A 15,756-nucleotide genomic window follows, 5' to 3' on the forward strand; every position below is an offset into this window, starting at 1 on the left:
ACAACACGCGCGCTCACTCACTCACTCTCGGACCCATCGCTCGCACTCTCTCGCAGACTCCACCAAACACTCTGTGCCGCTCAGCAGCAGGGCTGTGAGAGTCTCCACGCGTGGGACGTGCTGGTGGGTCGCTGTGTAACCGGGGAGGAGAGAAAGTCACGAGACCAGCATGGGAGCGTCAGCCGCGAGAGTGGCCTGGGTCGGCAAACTCAAATGACAAAAGCATAGAAAGTACAGTACAGGACGACTACGAAGCAGAGATAATTGAGGATATGAACGACAACAGCAGCAGCCTCCTCTCGTGAGAAATCTAAAATACCGCAGGCACATTAATGGATGTTCATTATCAATACCCTCGATCGAGAGTCGGCTTGGATGACCTTCTAACGGCAGGGTCATCTGTGCTATGAAGAAGGCCCATTGCCTGAAACGTCGCTTATTACTATTATTGCCATAATGAATTATGTCGCTATCTAAGGACACACACACGCACGCAGGTCGTACAGGGGGTCAGTGCGGGGGCCGTGCCGATGCAGGGGGGTCTGGCAGAGGGAAGGACGCGATGGCGAGGTGATGATGGTGATTGTGTCGGCAGCACCGGCATTGCCTGCCGGGATGACCTCTTGACCTTGAACGTATTTGTCTCTCCCAGCCTTCCCGATGGGAGGGGGTCGTGGGGGAGGGCTGTGGGGGTGTGAGGAGAGGGGGGGGGCACCGCCGTTCGCTGCTAATTAATTCATTATTTAGTTAAAACGTGTGGCTGTGACTGCCTTGAGATGGGAACCTTTCAATAGATGCCCATTGGGTCTGAGCGGCAGGGAGGCGCGCGCGTGTGTGTGCGCGTGTGTGTGCGCGTGTGTCTGCGCGTGTGTGTGCGCGTGTGTGTGCGCGTGTGTCTGCGCGTGTGTGTGCGCGTGTGTGTGCGCGTGCGCGTGTGTGTGCGCGTGTGTGTGCGCGTGTGTGTGCGCGTGTGTCTGCGCGTGTGTGTGCGCGTGTGTGTGCGCGTGTGTGTGCGCGTGCGCGTGTGTGTGCGCGTGTGTGTGCGCGTGTGTCTGCGCGTGTGTGTGCGCGTGTGTGTGCGCGTGTGTCTGCGCGTGTGTCTGCGCGTGTGTGTGCGCGTGTGTCTGCGCGTGTGTGTGCGCGTGTGTGTGCGCGTGCGCGTGTGTGTGCGCGTGTGTGTGCGCGTGTGTGTGCGCGTGTGTCTGCGCGTGTGTGTGCGCGTGTGTGTGCGCGTGTGTGTGCGCGTGTGTCTGCGCGTGTGTGTGCGCGTGTGTGTGCGCGTGTGTCTGCGCGTGTGTGTGTGCGTGTGTGTGCGCGTGTGTCTGCGCGTGTGTGTGCGCGTGTGTTTGCGCGTGTGTGTGCGCGTGTGTGTGCGCGTGTGTCTGCGCGTGTGTGTGTGTGTGCGTGTGTGCGTGTGTGTGTGTGTGTGCGTGTGTGCGTGTGTGCGTGCGTGCCTGTGTGTGCGTATGTGTGCGTGTGTGTGTCCAGCGATAGTTTGGCTCAACTCGTGAAAACAGCCCCCCACCCCGTCTCCTCCTCCGCCCCGAGGATCCCCCCACTGCCCCTACCCCCCACTGCCCCCCCCCACCAACTCGAGGCAGACAGACAACTCTGTGGGAGCGCTCTTGGCACCACCACCACCACCCATCCAGCCGCCGCCGCCGCTGCTGAGAGGCACGGAGCGCGCGGGGCTGGCGCGACTCTTCCGTGACCTGCACGGAGCTCCATGCACGCTCGCGTCAATGCGGGCTGCGTGTCACAGTGCGTGTGACAGTGCGTGTGAGAGTGTGTCACAGTGTGTGTCACGGTGTGTGTGAGAGTGTGTGTCACAGTGTGTGTCACAGTGTGTGTGTCACAGTGTGTGTCACAGTGTGTGTGAGAGTGTGTGTCACAGTGTGTGTCACAGTGTGTGTGAGAGTGTGTGTCACGGTGCGTGTCACAGTGCGTGTGATAGTGTGTGAGAGTGTGTGTCACAGTGTGTGTCACGGTGTGTGTCACAGTATGTGTGAGAGTGTGTGTCACGGTGTGTGTCACAGTGTGTGTGAGAGTGTGTGTCACAGTGTGTGTCACGGTGCGTGTCACAGTGCGTGTGAGAGTGTGTGAGAGTGTGTGTCACAGTGTGTGTCACGGTGTGTGTCACAGTATGTGTGAGAGTGTGTGTCACGGTGTGTGTCACAGTGTGTGTGAGAGTGTGTGTCACAGTGTGTGTCACGGTGTGTGTCACAGTGTGTGTGAGAGTGTGTGAGAGTGTGTGTCACAGTGTGTGTCACGGTGTGTGTCACAGTGTGTGTGAGAGTGTGTGTCACAGTGTGTGTCACGGTGTGTGCTACAGTGTGTGTGAGAGTGTGTGTCACAGTGTGTGTCACAGTATGTGTGAGAGTGCGAGTCAGTGTGTGTGCGTGTGTGTGAACGGATGTGTGTTAGTGTGTGAGAGTGTGAGCCAGTGTGCGAGTGTGTCCGTGTGTGTACGTGAGAGTGGGGAGCGGTAGTATAGTGGTTAGGGCGCTGCGCTACGAACCCGGCTCGCTGAGTTCGATTCCCGTTCAACACCAGTGACGATTATCTGAACCGGTCCTGGGCCTCTCTTAGGTCGACTCAGCCTCAAATGAGTACCTAATGCGGTGTGTAAAAACATCGCCACTGGGGAGACAAAGGCGGTCGGGCGTGGTACTGGCCACCCACCCCCTCGTGTGCCGTGCCTTCATAGGTGCTCGCTAGCAGCACTTGCCCCAACAGTCTGTTGCAGGCTACACGGACATCTTTGTGTGGATGTTTGTGTGTGTTTCTGTAGCTGTGTGTGCGTGCGTCTACTGTGCATGGCTGGGAGCCAGGGTAGATTCACCACGGGTGGGATACGCCTAATGCGGTGTAACGATGGTGTGCGTGCGTGCGCGCGTCAGCGTGTGTGTGGTGCTCTCTGCAAGGGAGTGGGGAGCGGTAGTGCAGGGGTTAGCGCGCTACGCTACGAACCAGGACACCCGAGTTCGATTCCCACTCATGGCCAACACCAGTGACGATTATTTGAACCTGTTCTGGGCATCCCCTAGGTCGACTCAGCCCCAAATGAGTGCCTGGTGTGGTGTGTAAACATCGCCACCAGGGACACAAAGGCGGCCGGATGTGGTCCCGGCCACCAACCCCTTCGTGTACCGTTCTGGCCTTCATAGTTGTCCGTTCATAGTACTTGCCCCAGCAGTCTGTTAAGGCGATACAGGTGATCTTTGTCCTTGTATATAAGTGTGTTGTGTCACGTGTGAGTATAGCCGTGGGAACTTCGTTGCGTGATGTGGGGAGGGGGGAGCCGGAGGGGGCGGGGGTGACACCGCTCTACCCCCCCACTCCCACTTCCCCGAAGGAGAATCCAACTCGGGCGTCCCCACCGGTGCGGACAGACGAGGCGCCACGTGACCCCAACACCTGCGACGTTAGCCGGGGGGTGGAGGGAGGAGTGAAGGAAGGGGAGGGGTCAGGGGTGGGAGGGAGGGAGGGGAAAGGGAGGCGCAGGTGGGAGATGATGATCCGTCTTAAAACGACGCTCACAACAACGAGCGGAGCGCCGGGGGTCTAAAGCACGTCAAGTTAGCGCAGTTATCTCAGTTAGTCGACCCGTGGCACCTGCTGGGTCTGCCCCGTGACCTCCTGCCAGCGGGCGTTCGACACTTCACGTGGCCTCAACGTGCACATAGCCTGGCACAAGCGTCGTGGTGACGTCACCACCACTTAGTGGCGAATGGCGGTTGCTGTTGTTGTTGTAGTGTGTGTGTATCTGTAGATGTGTGTTTATATGTAGGTGTGTGTCTGTGTATCTGTAGGTATGTGTGTGTATCTGTATGTGTGTGTGTATATATGTAGGTGTGTGTATCTGTAGGTGTGTGTGTATATATGTAGGTGTGTGTCTGTGTATCTGTAGGTGTATGTAGGTGTGTGCCTGTGCATCTGTAGGTGTGTGTGTGTATGTAGGTCTCTTTGTCTTTGTGTCTGGTCCACAGGACGGGTTCCACAGGATTGGAATGATGCCCATTCATATAAAAAAGTGGGACCGCACAGATTGTAGCAACTAGCGGGGCATCTCCCTCCTCAGTGTTCCAGGTAACGTAATGGCAAAGATTATTCAACACCGCCTTGCCAGGCACGCTGAGGAAAGGCTTGCGAGCCACAATGTAGTTTCAGGCCAGGGCGGTCCTGCATAGACGCAATGTTGTTATCTGTCGTCTGCTACAGCAGAGGGGGTAGGGAATTATAACAAGACCTACATCTCTACTTTATTGACCTAGTCGAGGCCTATGATAGCATCAATAGGCCAGGGCTCTGGGTGTTCGTACTTTGGGGTCCCTGACTCTGCTCCCAATATTTAACAACCCGGTAAAACTACGTGGCCGGGTGCAACAGGGATGTCCTCTGGCTCCCACATTATTTAACATCTATTTTGATGGGATCTCCTTTGCCAGTCCCAAAATATGATCATAGGTTTTTCCCCTTTTTTCTGGCAGAAAAAAGGGTAAACACCTATTATCATATATTCGGATTACGTAGCTCGAGAAGCTTTCCATGTCTGCGCCGAATGAATTTCCATCTGGTACAGATATAATGGGAGGCTGATCGATGCCCGGTGCAGTCGAGGGATGACTCAATTTTGGGCAACCATGTTATGCATGCTGATGGTCTGGTAATTGCTGCTCACTCACAGAAGGAGTTGGAGGCCCGGCTGCTGAGACTGGAGCGTGCAACTACCATCAGCCCCACCAAGACTCAGCACCTGTCTGAGAAATGTTGTGTCATCAAACGCTCCACGCCCTCAAGTCCCCATTGTTGATGGGGCAGTTGTGGAGAGAGTGGATAGGTTACCATACCTGGGCAGTGTGCTTACAACCAGCGTAGGTCTCACTGTATCAATCGGGCAGCATTTTTTGTGGAAGCTATTGTTCATCAAGACGCTCCAGGTTCTTCTCGGCTACAGTAATGCCCTCCCTTCTCTATGCTTGTGAAACATGGATCCCTCTAATGGAACATCTGCTCCGGTTAGAAACATTCAGACTGGCTTGCCTATGATCCATCCTGGGTTTAACTAGGCTGGATTATGTGAGGAGCTCACAGATCCTTGATAGATCTGGACACATTCCCCATCAGTGAGCTCCTCCGGCGGTCAAGGCTGCATTGGCTGAATGATGTAGCCCTGCGTACCCAGCCACCGCATGCCCAAGCTGCTTGTTTGGCCGGATAGAGGGGGATAAACTGTCGCGGCACGGGATAGAGAAGAGATGGAATTGATGTGGTACAGGAGGATGTGGAGCTGAGTGGACTTCCGATGACTGGTACCAGTGGTGTCAAGATCGGCCTCAATGAAGGAGGTTCGTGAAGGACGCTGCTACTGGGCAGTTGGAAGCAGTCGCCCTCTCGAAATAACATAATTGGGGAGGAGCGACGCTCACAACTTCGTGCGGAGAAACGGACGCAGAAAACGCAGCAAGTTGGCACAGTGGGGATCACAGGTGGTGCATCTGCCAGTCATCCCGGTGGTCAAGCAACCGATGGCACCTGGGTCTGTCCGTTGGCCTGCTGCCACCGATCCTTCGATAGTTCACGTGGCCTCAAGGCGCACCTAGCCTGGTACAAGCGCCGTGGTGACGTTACCAACACTTAATGGCTAATGACGGGTATTGGTATTGGTGTATCGGTAGGTGTGCGTGTGTGTATCAGTAGGCGTGTGTGTGTATCGGTAGGTGTGTATCGGTAGGTGTGTGTGTGTGTGTGTAGGTGTGTGTAGGTGTGTGTGTATAGGTGTGTGTGTGTAGGTGTGTAGGTGTGTGTGTAGGTGTGTGTGTAGATGTGTGTGTGTAGGTGTGTGTAGGTGTGTGTGTGTGTAGGTGTGTGTGTGTAGGTGTGTGTGTAGGTGTGTGTGTAGGTGTGTGTGTGTGTAGGTGTGTGTAGGTGTGTGTGTGTAGGTGTGTGTGTGTAGTTGTGTGTGTAGGTGTGTGTGTGTGTGTAGCTGTGTGTGTAGGTGTGTGTGTGTGTGTAGGTGTGTGTGTGTAGGTGTGTGTGTAGGTGTGTGTGTAGGTGTGTGTGTGTGAGTCCGCGTGCAGTTTCCGCGGGCGCGGGCCCCGCTGCCCCCCCCCTCCGCTGCCAAAATCCGCGAGTTCCGCGGCCGCGCGCGAATTTCGCTTCAGGGCGAAAAGAGACGCGAGGGAGACTCGCGTGAGCCGGGGGGCGGCGGGGGGGCGGGGCCGGGGGGGTAGCGGTGTGGGAGCTGGGTGGGTGGTTCTGTAGCTCCTTGGTTCAGCGGCTGGGTGAGTGTGTGTGTCTGGCTCTGTGCTCGGTTGAATTTGTGGTTTGGGTTGTGAGCTGCGCAGCTGGGATTTCTGGCGGGGTGCGTGTGTGTGCGCGTGTGTGCTTGTGTGTGTGAGTGCGTGTGTGTGCGTGTGTGTGACTGTGCTTGTGTGTGTGTGTGCGTGTGTTTGCGTGTTCGTGTGTGCATGTGTGTGCGTGTGTGTGCGCGTGTGTGCGTGTGTGCGCGTGTGTGCGTGTGTGTGAGTGCGTGTGTGTGTGTGCGTGTGTGTGACTGTGCTTGTGTGTGTGTATGTGTGTATGTATGTGTGACTGTGCTTGTGTGTGTGTGACTGTGCTTGTGTGTGTGTGTGCGTGTGTTTGCGTGTTCGTGTGTGCATGTGTGTGCGTGTGTGTGCGCGTGTGTGCGTGTGTGCGCGTGTGTGCGTGTGTGTGAGTGCGTGTGTGTGTGCGTGTGTGTGACTGTGCTTGTGTGTGTGTATGTGTGTGTATGTATGTGTGACTGTGCTTGTGTGTGTGTGCGTGTATGTGTATGTGTGTGTGCGTGTGTGTGTGTATGTGTGTGTGACGTCTGGCTGTGTGTGTGACTGTGCGTGTGTGGCCGGTTGAGCCGTTTGGCTTCCAGGCCGTGTGACTGTCTGCTTGGCTGCCTGCCTCGTCGGCTATTAACTCACTGCCACGTCTTGTGTGAGTAGTAGTATTATTATTACGCTTGAAAGCCTCATTGAGTCTCAAGGCGATTTTTCAGGAGGATCCTGCCACCTTTTTTTGTTGCTGTGTGTGATACCAATTTAATAATTAGCGAGTATTTTTTTCAGCATTTGGAATGTGTTTACCAATACAAGTCGTCACATATATTATCTATGAGAGGTAGCCAGAGAACCCGATGCAACGCAGAGGGAGACCATACAGACTCCACAGAGCATGGTGCCCGAGTCGGGAATCGAACTCAGCGTGCATCTTACTGTGGTGGTCAAGTTCCACCACCGCATATCGCTGCTGCTCTATTACTTGCTGTCGGTGTCACTGGCTAACTGTGTGACTGGCTGGAAAGATACATCACCTATCTGTTATCTCCACGTAAAACACATAAATGTCTTTCATTTCACTTAACCTGCCAGCCGCCCCACGGCCTTCTGGGAGTGCATAATTTCAGCAGCATTCATTCAGTGCAAGCAAAACTCTGTGTGACTGACTAACTCTGTGTAACTGACTAACTCTGTATAACTGACTAACTCTGTGTGACTGACTAACTCTGTGTAACTGACTAACTCTGAGTGACTGACTAACTTTGTGTGACTGATTAACTCTGTGTAACTGACTAACTCTGTGTAACTGACTAACTCTGTGTGACTGACTAACTATGTGTAACTGACTGGTTCTGAGATTCTAGCTGGCTGGCTCTGAGATTCTAGCTGGCTGGCTCTGAGATTCTAGCTGGCTGGCTCTGAGATTCTAGTTGGCTGGCTCTCAGATTCTAGCTGTCTGGCTCTGAGATTCTAGCTGGCTGGCTCTGAGATTCTAGCTGGCTGGCTCTAGGATTCTAGCTGGCTCTGAGATTTTAGCTGGCTGGCTCTGAGGTTCTAGCTGGCTGGCTCTGAGATTCTAGCTGGCTCTGAGATTCTAGCTGGCTCTGAGATTCTAGCTGGCTCTGAGATTCTAGCTGGCTGACTCTGAGATTCTAGCTGGCTCTGAGATTCTAGCTGGCTCTGAGATTCTAGCTGGCTGTGAGATTCTAGCTGGCTGGCTCTGAGATTCTAGATGGCTCTGAGATTCTAGCTGGCTGGCTCTGAGATTCTAGCTGGCTGGCTCTGAGATTCTAGTTGGCTGGCTCTGAGATTCTGGCTGGCTGGCTCTGAGATTCTAGCTGGCTGGCTCTGAGATTCTAGCTGGCTGGCTCTGGGATTCTAGCTGGCTCTGGGATTCTAGCTGGCTGGCTCTGAGATTCTAGCTGGCTGGCTCTGAGATTCTAGCTGGCTGACTCTGGGATTCTAGCTGGCTGGCTCTGAGATTATAGCTGGCTGACTCTGAGATTCTAGCTGGCTGGCTCTGAGATTTTAGCTGGCTGGCTCTGAGATTCTAGCTGGCTGGCTCTGAGATTTTAGCTGGCTGGCTCTGAGATTCTAGCTGGCTGGCTCTGAGATTATAGCTGGCTCTGGGATTCTGGCTGGCTGGCTCTGAGATTCTAGCTGGCTGTGAGATTCTAGCTGACTGACTCTGGGATTCTAGCTGGCTGGCTGTGAGATTCTAGCTGGCTGACTCTGAGATTATAGCTGGCTGGCTCTGAGATTCTAGCTGGCTGACTCTGAGATTCTAGCTGGCTGGCTCTGAGATTCTAGCTGACTGGCTCTGAGATTCTAGCTGGCTGGCTCTGAGATTCTAGCTGGCTCTGAGATTCTAGCTGGCTGGCTCTGAGATTCTAGCTGGCTGACTCTGAGATTCTAGCTGGCTGGCTCTGAGATTCTAGCTGGCTCTGGGATTCTGGCTGGCTGGCTCTGAGATTCTAGGTGGCTCTGGGATTCTGGCTGGCTGGCTCTGAGATTCTAGCTGGCTCTGAGATTCTAGCTGGCTGACTGAAATTCTAGCTGGCTGGCTCTGAGATTCTAGCTGGCTCTGAGATTCTAGCTGGCTGGCTCTGGGATTCTAGCTGGCTCTGAGATTCTAGCTGGCTGGCTCTGAGATTCTAGCTGGCTGGCTCTGAGATTCTGGCTGGCTGACTCTGAGATTCTAGCTGGCTCTGAGATTCTAGCTGGCTGGCTCTGGGATTCTAGCTGGCTGGCTCTGAGATTCTGGCTGGCTAGCTCTGAGATTCTAGCTGGCTGGCTCTGAGATTCTAGCTGGCTGGCTCTGAGATTCTAGCTGGCTGGCTCTGAGATTCTAGCTGGCTGGCTCTGAGATTCTGGCGGGCTGGCTCTGGGATTCTAGCTCGCTGGCTCTGAGATTCTAGCTGGCTGGCTCTGAGATTCTAGCTGGCTGGCTCTGAGATTCTAGCTGGCTGGCTCTGAGATTCTAGCTGGTTGGCTCTGAGATTCTAGCTGGCTGACTCTGAGATTCTAGCTGGCTGGCTCTGAGATTCTGGCTGGCTGACTCTGAGATTCTAGCTGGCTGACTCTGAGATTATAGCTGGCTGGCTCTGAGATTCTAGCTGGCTGGCTCTGGGATTCTAGCTGGCTGGCTCTGAGATTCTAGCTGGCTGGCTCTGAGATTCTAGCTGGCTGGCTCTGAGATTCTAGCTGGCTGTCTCTGGGATTCTAGCTGGCTGGCTCTGAGATTCTAGCTGGCTGACTCTGAGATTCTAGCTGGCTGACTCTGGGATTCTTCCTGGCTGGCTCTGAGATTCTAGCTGGCTGACTCTGAGATTCTAGCTGGCTGGCTCTGAGATTCTAGCTGGCCCTGAGATTCTAGCTGGCTGGCTCTGGGATTCTAGTTGGCTAGCTCTGAGATTCTAGCTGGCTGGCTCTGGGATTCTAGCTGGCTGGCTCTGAGATTCTAGCTGGCTGGCTCTGAGATTCTAGCTGGCTGACTCTGAGATTCTAGCTGGCTGGCTCTGGGATTCTAGCTGACTCTGGGATTCTGGTTGGCTAGCTCTGAGATTCTAGCTGGCTGGCTCTGGGATTCTAGCTGGCTGGCTCTGATATTATAGCTGGCTGGCTCTGAGATTCTAGCTGGCTTGCTCTGGGATTCTAGCTGGCTGGCTCTGAGATTCTAGCTGGCTGGCTCTGAGATTATAGCTGGCTGGCTCTGAGATTCTAGCTGGCTGGCTCTGAGATTCTAGCTGGCTGGCTCTGAGATTCTAGCTGGCTGGCTCTGGGATTCTAGCTGGCTGACTCTGAGATTCTAGCTGGCTGGCTCTGAGATTCTGGCTGGCTGACTCTGGGATTCTAGCTGGCTGGCTCTGAGATTCTAGCTGGCTGGCTCTGAGATTCTAGCTGGCTGTCTGTGAGATTCTAGCTGGCTGGCTCTGAGATTCTAGCTGGCTGGCTCTGAGATTCTGGCTGGCTGACTCTGGGATTCTAGCTGGCTGGCTCTGAGATTCTAGCTGGCTGGCTCTGATATTCTAGCTGGCTGTCTGTGAGATTCTGGCTGGCTGGCTGTGAGATTCTAGCTGGCTGGCTGTGAGATTCTGACTGGCTGGCTGTGAGATTCTAGCTGGCTGGCTGTGAGATTCTGGCTGGCTGACTCTGTGAGACTGAATGGCCGTGCGACGTGGATGGCTCCGTGTCCCCCTTGTGAGCTCTCGTGAGCCGCTGTGTAATCGGTTCGCGTGGCGATCTCCGCGTCTCGCCGATTGTCCGTGTGCCTGCTGGTCTGAGTGGCTTGCTCCACGTCTCGCTGGCTCTCTGTACCACTGGCTCTGTGTGACTCCCTGGCTCTCTGTACCACTGGCTGGGTGTGACTCGCTGGCTCTGTGTGACTCGCTGGCTCTGAGTACCACTGCTCTGTGTACCACTGCTCTCTGTACCACTGGCTGGGTGTGACTCGCTGGCTCTGTGTACCACTGCTCTGTGTACCACTGCTCTCTGTACCACTGGCTCTGTGTGACTCGCTGGCTCTCTGTACCACTGGCTGGGTGTGACTCCCTGGCTCTCTGTACCACTGGCTCTGTGTAACTCCCTGGCTCTCTGTACCACTGTTGTGTGTGACTCGCTGGCTGTGTTTTTTTTAGTGGGGGGGGGGGGTGTTGGGGGTGGATGAGGGGGCGGGGGGCGTGTGGGGGGGGGGGGTACGCCGCCGGGTCGTGGCATTGGCGCGGCGGCTCCGACGCGTGATGAAGCGCCCGGGCGGGATGAAAGGCTTTTGGAAGCTTTAAAAATAATCGCGTTTGGCCGGCCTGGGATTGTGTTTCCCCCGCGGGGGTTCGCGCTGCACGCTCCGCCTTAGCAAAAAAATTCTCCTCTTTCCCCTCCCTCCCTCCTCTCTCCACTCTCTCGCTCCCCTCCTCCCCAACTCTCTCTCTTTTTTTTTAATCGAGCGAGGAATGGCTGTGGCGAGGTTTGGAGCGCTGCCAAGCCGCCCGCACATTTTTTCTGTTCGCCTCCTTCCCCCTCGCTGTGTATCGCTCCGACATTCCCTGAGCTGTCTCCCTCCTCCTCCTCCACGCGCTGCTCGCGTTCTTCTCACTCGTCGCCCGCCATCCTCTTCCCTGCGTCTCCCGCTGAGAGCTGTCCGCTCCTTCTTCGTTTATGGAATCACTCCTCCTCGTCACGATGTCTCCCGCACTCGACTCACGCTCCACGCGTCCTCCTATCTCCCCCCACCCCTCCCCCGATCGTCACATTCTTCATCCTCTGCACCTTTTCGTCTCTCTTCCCTCCTCCTGCTGCTGCTGCTGCTACTCTCCTCTCACGCTCCCGTTTCTCCTCCGCCTCTCCTCCCCACGACCCCTGTCACCCCTCAAACTTCTCGCCGTTACCCCTGGGGCCCTCACATCCCCACACACGCTCCACTCTCCCCCCACTCTCCCCCACACCCCCAACTCTCTTCCCCTGACACTCTCTCTGCCCTCTCCATCTCTCTCTCTCGACTCAGCTCACCCCTCATCATCCCACTCTCCTCTTCCCGTCTGCACCCTCTTCGTGTCCCTCCACTCCGACTCCTCCCCGCCACCCCTGCTCACAATCAGCAGCGGTCATCATGATTGCAATCAAACACTGCCCTTTATTCGGAATACAACAACAACAATTTACCGAGTCACAAGACGCTTTGCTCAAGAGACTCCTGCTCCCGATTCATTTGGCCAACGTTTCGCTACGGCGCATGAAGGGAGTTGCTTGTGGGTCGGGGATCGGGTTGGAGTTAGAGGGGGAGGGGGTCACGGTTTCCCCAAACCTTGGGGGGTGAAACAACAACATCAACAACAACATCAGCAACCAGCTTCAGGGTCAGCTACGCACTCCAGTGACGTCACCGCGACTCTACACGTCACAGAGAGTGACGTCACGATGACTTCTCGACGGCGGGGGCCCTGAAAGTGGCGACAAGAGCCGCGCTTACTGAAGTCGCTGATGATAATCAATCCATGCCCCCCCCCATCCTCCAAACCCCACCCCCCTGAAGCGAGTGGTGGCGCAATGATTCGCGCGCAAACAATGCCGACGCCTGGAACTCGCGTGTGCTCTGGGATCCACGTGTACCTCCCCTGGTGGGTGAAATACATTGACACCACATTGCTCTGTGATGCTGCTGCAGCTGCTGTTGCGTTCGCAGTGGTGCACAGGCAGTCAACATTAGAGAACACAAGTCAACACGCTCGTCCATAACACTCTGACCCTGAAGGTCATGGCCGACGTTTAGGACGTTGGTCCTTGTTCTGCTCTGACGAAGGGCCATTGCCCGAAACGTCACCTGTTACTGCATCATGTGTCCCCCTGTGGAGGGATAGTTGGGGTAGCCGAGTCTCCCGTCGTCAGATCCAATGAAACCCGGGTCGAGAGGGATGTGGCTACGTACGGTGCGAAAGAAGTTCAACATGTATACTAACGGCATTTGCCCAACAGTTTGTTACGTTTATACGGTTCACCTTTAGTTTTGTCTTTGGGCGTTGGAGGTGCCAGGGGGAGGGGCACTGCGGGGGAGGGGGGCATCATCAGACTCGGGGTGAATGAGTGTGGATGGGCGATCGATGATTGACAGAGGCAGACGCAGGTCACGGGATTTTCAGACAAAGCTGTGCTGATGCTCAGTTAAGTGGCGAAGCCCCTCACCATCCAGCCCCTCCCCCGCCCGTCTGACCTCTCTCTGACCCCCCCCACGCTCCCTGCCCCCACCCTCATCCCACCTCTTTCTCCAGAGGGGCGGACAAGTGCACGGGTGTGGTCCGTGATCGGTCGGTGAGTGCACACGAGTGGGGGAGCGGTGGCGCAGCGGTTAGCGCACTGGTCTTGAGTCCGATTCCGGCTCACGGCCAACATCAGTGAGGAATATTCTGAACCGTTCCTGGGCCTCCCCCAGGTCGACTCAGCCTTGAATAAGCACCTCGTACGGAGCGTTAGACTGTACGGCGATTTTCTGTTGTCCTTGTATGGGTACATACTATACATAGTAGTAGTACGTCCCTTAGTATATGTAAAGAATAGATCTTTCTACACCTACCTGCAAATCTATCTGACTGTATACTCAATGTATCACGTGACGTAGTTGGTTTTTTTGCATTGATTGCTATTTGCCGAATTGCGGTATGAATTTTTTTTGTGATTTTAGCGACTCGGCTCACTCTCGCAAACGAAGCTTCCATCCTGGTACCCCTGGGGTTCTCGCCTGGTTCCATGGAACCAACTTGGAGCCTCTTAGCCACGAGCTGTTCACCTCTGCTGGATGAAGGGTTCCCCGAGGCGTGCGGGTCCTGGACGTGAATTTGACCATACTTCACCACTCTGGGTTAGCGCGAAGGTTGCGTTTTTATCTTTATATATGTGTCGATGTAATCAACTACGTAATTAATCATGAAGAGGCTGGCGTTCGCGACCGAGCAGGGAGTCGAACCGAGACGGTTCAGCGTTACCGGCTCCGAGCCTCCATCCTCCACCTGCGCTGACTGCGATCCCAGCAGCTCACGGAGTCACTCGCCTCTTCTGTGGCAGGGGGCGGGGGGCGGGGCTCGGGGGAGGGGTTGACAGGGGTGGGGGCTCGGGGGACTGGGGCGGGGGGGCTGGGGGGTGTAAAAGAGTCGCTCTCTCACGGCCGGGTCACGGCGCTCCGGTCTGATGCCCCCCCCTCCCCCCGAGTGGGGACCTTGTGAATGCGGGGATCAAAACGAGGCCGCGCCACTCTGAAATGAGAGCGCTTTTTCCCTCCTCCTGCTGCTCGGGCCGTCGGTGGCCACGGGTTTGACCCCAGGCGAGGTCGCGATACAAAGGTGCCTGCGACCGCGAGAGCGCGCGCGTGACTGGGCAGTGAGAGTGTCCGCGTGATTCGCGTGGATGGGCAATGCTCGTACCTGAGCAATGCTCGTAGCTGGGCAATGGTAGTTTTTATTTTACCGGGTAAGGCCCGTTGAGCTATATAGCTCTTTTTCAGAAGCGACCTGGTCACAAATTAAATGTATAGCAGAGCCACACACTCTAAACGCGTTTTCATTCTAAATGTAGAGAGAAAAACCGGAGGACCAGGAAAAAAAATCCACACGGCCACGGGGAGCGAGATCTACAAACTCCAAATATACAGGGATCGAACCCGCCACCTCCTGCATCCCATGCGGGGAGTTCAAATCTCGTCACCGCGGCGCCCGTGTTCGTAGCTGGGCAGTTTAAGTGACTGCATATTGCGAGTGGCTGGGCTGTAAGAATGCCTGGGACAATGCCGATGGCTGATTGAAACAGCCTGCGCGCTCCTACACGGCCATTATAGCCCGCGTGAGCCACTTGGTCGGGCTCACAGCGAAATCTCAGGCGTCGAATGTCCCACGTGTGTGCGTGTCGAGTCTTCTATGAATGTCGACGTTTCGGTGTTGATGCCGTGTAAATTGTCGAGTCTTTTTTCGGCGATGAGTGACGGGGGAGGCAGCGAGAAAGGAGAGGCGGGAGAGAGACGAGAGGGAGAGAAGTGACAACGGCGTGGGACGGGGGAAGGCAGAATGAGAGGTGAGAGGAGGAGGAGGAGACGCGAGGAGAGGAAGCGTTCGTGAAATCGGCCGAGAAGGAGAGAGATCGCAGGGGGAGCAGCTGCGGGAGCGCGAGAGGGGGGGGGGTGCGAGATGGAGGGCGGCGGGGGTGGAGATCGCGGACACACGTGGGAGCTGGCGAATTAATAAACGTTGAGCGAGATGAGCGCGCGCGGAGAGAGAGAGAACACAAAAGGCCGGAAAAGAGGAGAGTGGAGGAGGCGCGGACGAGAGTTCAAAAAGACGCCGGAGCCGGGAAAGAGGAGAGCTGAGCGCGAGAGAAGGGAGAGAGGCATAGGAGAGCGAGAGAACGATACAGAGGAGAAAGGGGAGCGGAGAGAGAACAAGAGCGCAAGAGGGGAGAGCGAGAAGAGACACAGAAAGAGCGAGAGGGAGTGAGAGGGGGGGGAGAGAGCGCGAGATGGGCTGCGCTTTTTCACAGCGGAACCTCGCCGCACGCTCTGGCGGCACCCTAATCACACGGCAGATTTACACGCACGCCGCTTCACTTATCTACGTGCAGCCCCTCCCCCCTCCTCCCGCCCTCCCTCCCCCCATCCTCCCTCCGTACGAACCCAAGCCCAAACCAAACCACCCCCTTGAGCCATTTTCCAAACGATTGAAATCCCGCGCCCCCAACAGCCCTTCTCCCCATCACCCCTTCTGCCCATCACCCCTCTCTCTCCATCACCCCCCCCTCCATCACCCCCTCCACCCCATCCGCCTCGTCCTTCCCTCTCGCCACCGCCGCCGCAACCTCCGCATCCGCCACCCCCTACCACCCCCCTCTTTCTTCTCCCTCGCCGCCGCAAGCCCCTCCACCCCCTCCACCCCCACCCCCTCCACCACCCCCTCCACCACCCCCTCCACCGCCA

At 55.9% G+C, this 15,756-nt stretch overlaps 1 long non-coding RNA gene across 1 annotated transcript in view; it reads right to left on the reverse strand.

The window, feature by feature from the left end:
* Positions 1-3,282: 3,282 nt before the first annotated feature.
* Positions 3,283-15,756, reverse strand: part of LOC144934038 (uncharacterized) — a 59,972-nt gene continuing 47,498 nt past the window's right edge. The window contains exon 4 of the long non-coding RNA XR_013637126.1: positions 3,283-3,417. This is a non-coding gene — a long non-coding RNA (uncharacterized LOC144934038). The remainder of the gene's footprint in view (positions 3,418-15,756) is intronic.

This window comes from Lampetra fluviatilis, chromosome 9, assembly GCF_964198595.1.
Source record: "Lampetra fluviatilis chromosome 9, kcLamFluv1.1, whole genome shotgun sequence".
In the NCBI taxonomy this organism is placed as follows: domain Eukaryota; kingdom Metazoa; phylum Chordata; class Hyperoartia; order Petromyzontiformes; family Petromyzontidae; genus Lampetra; species Lampetra fluviatilis.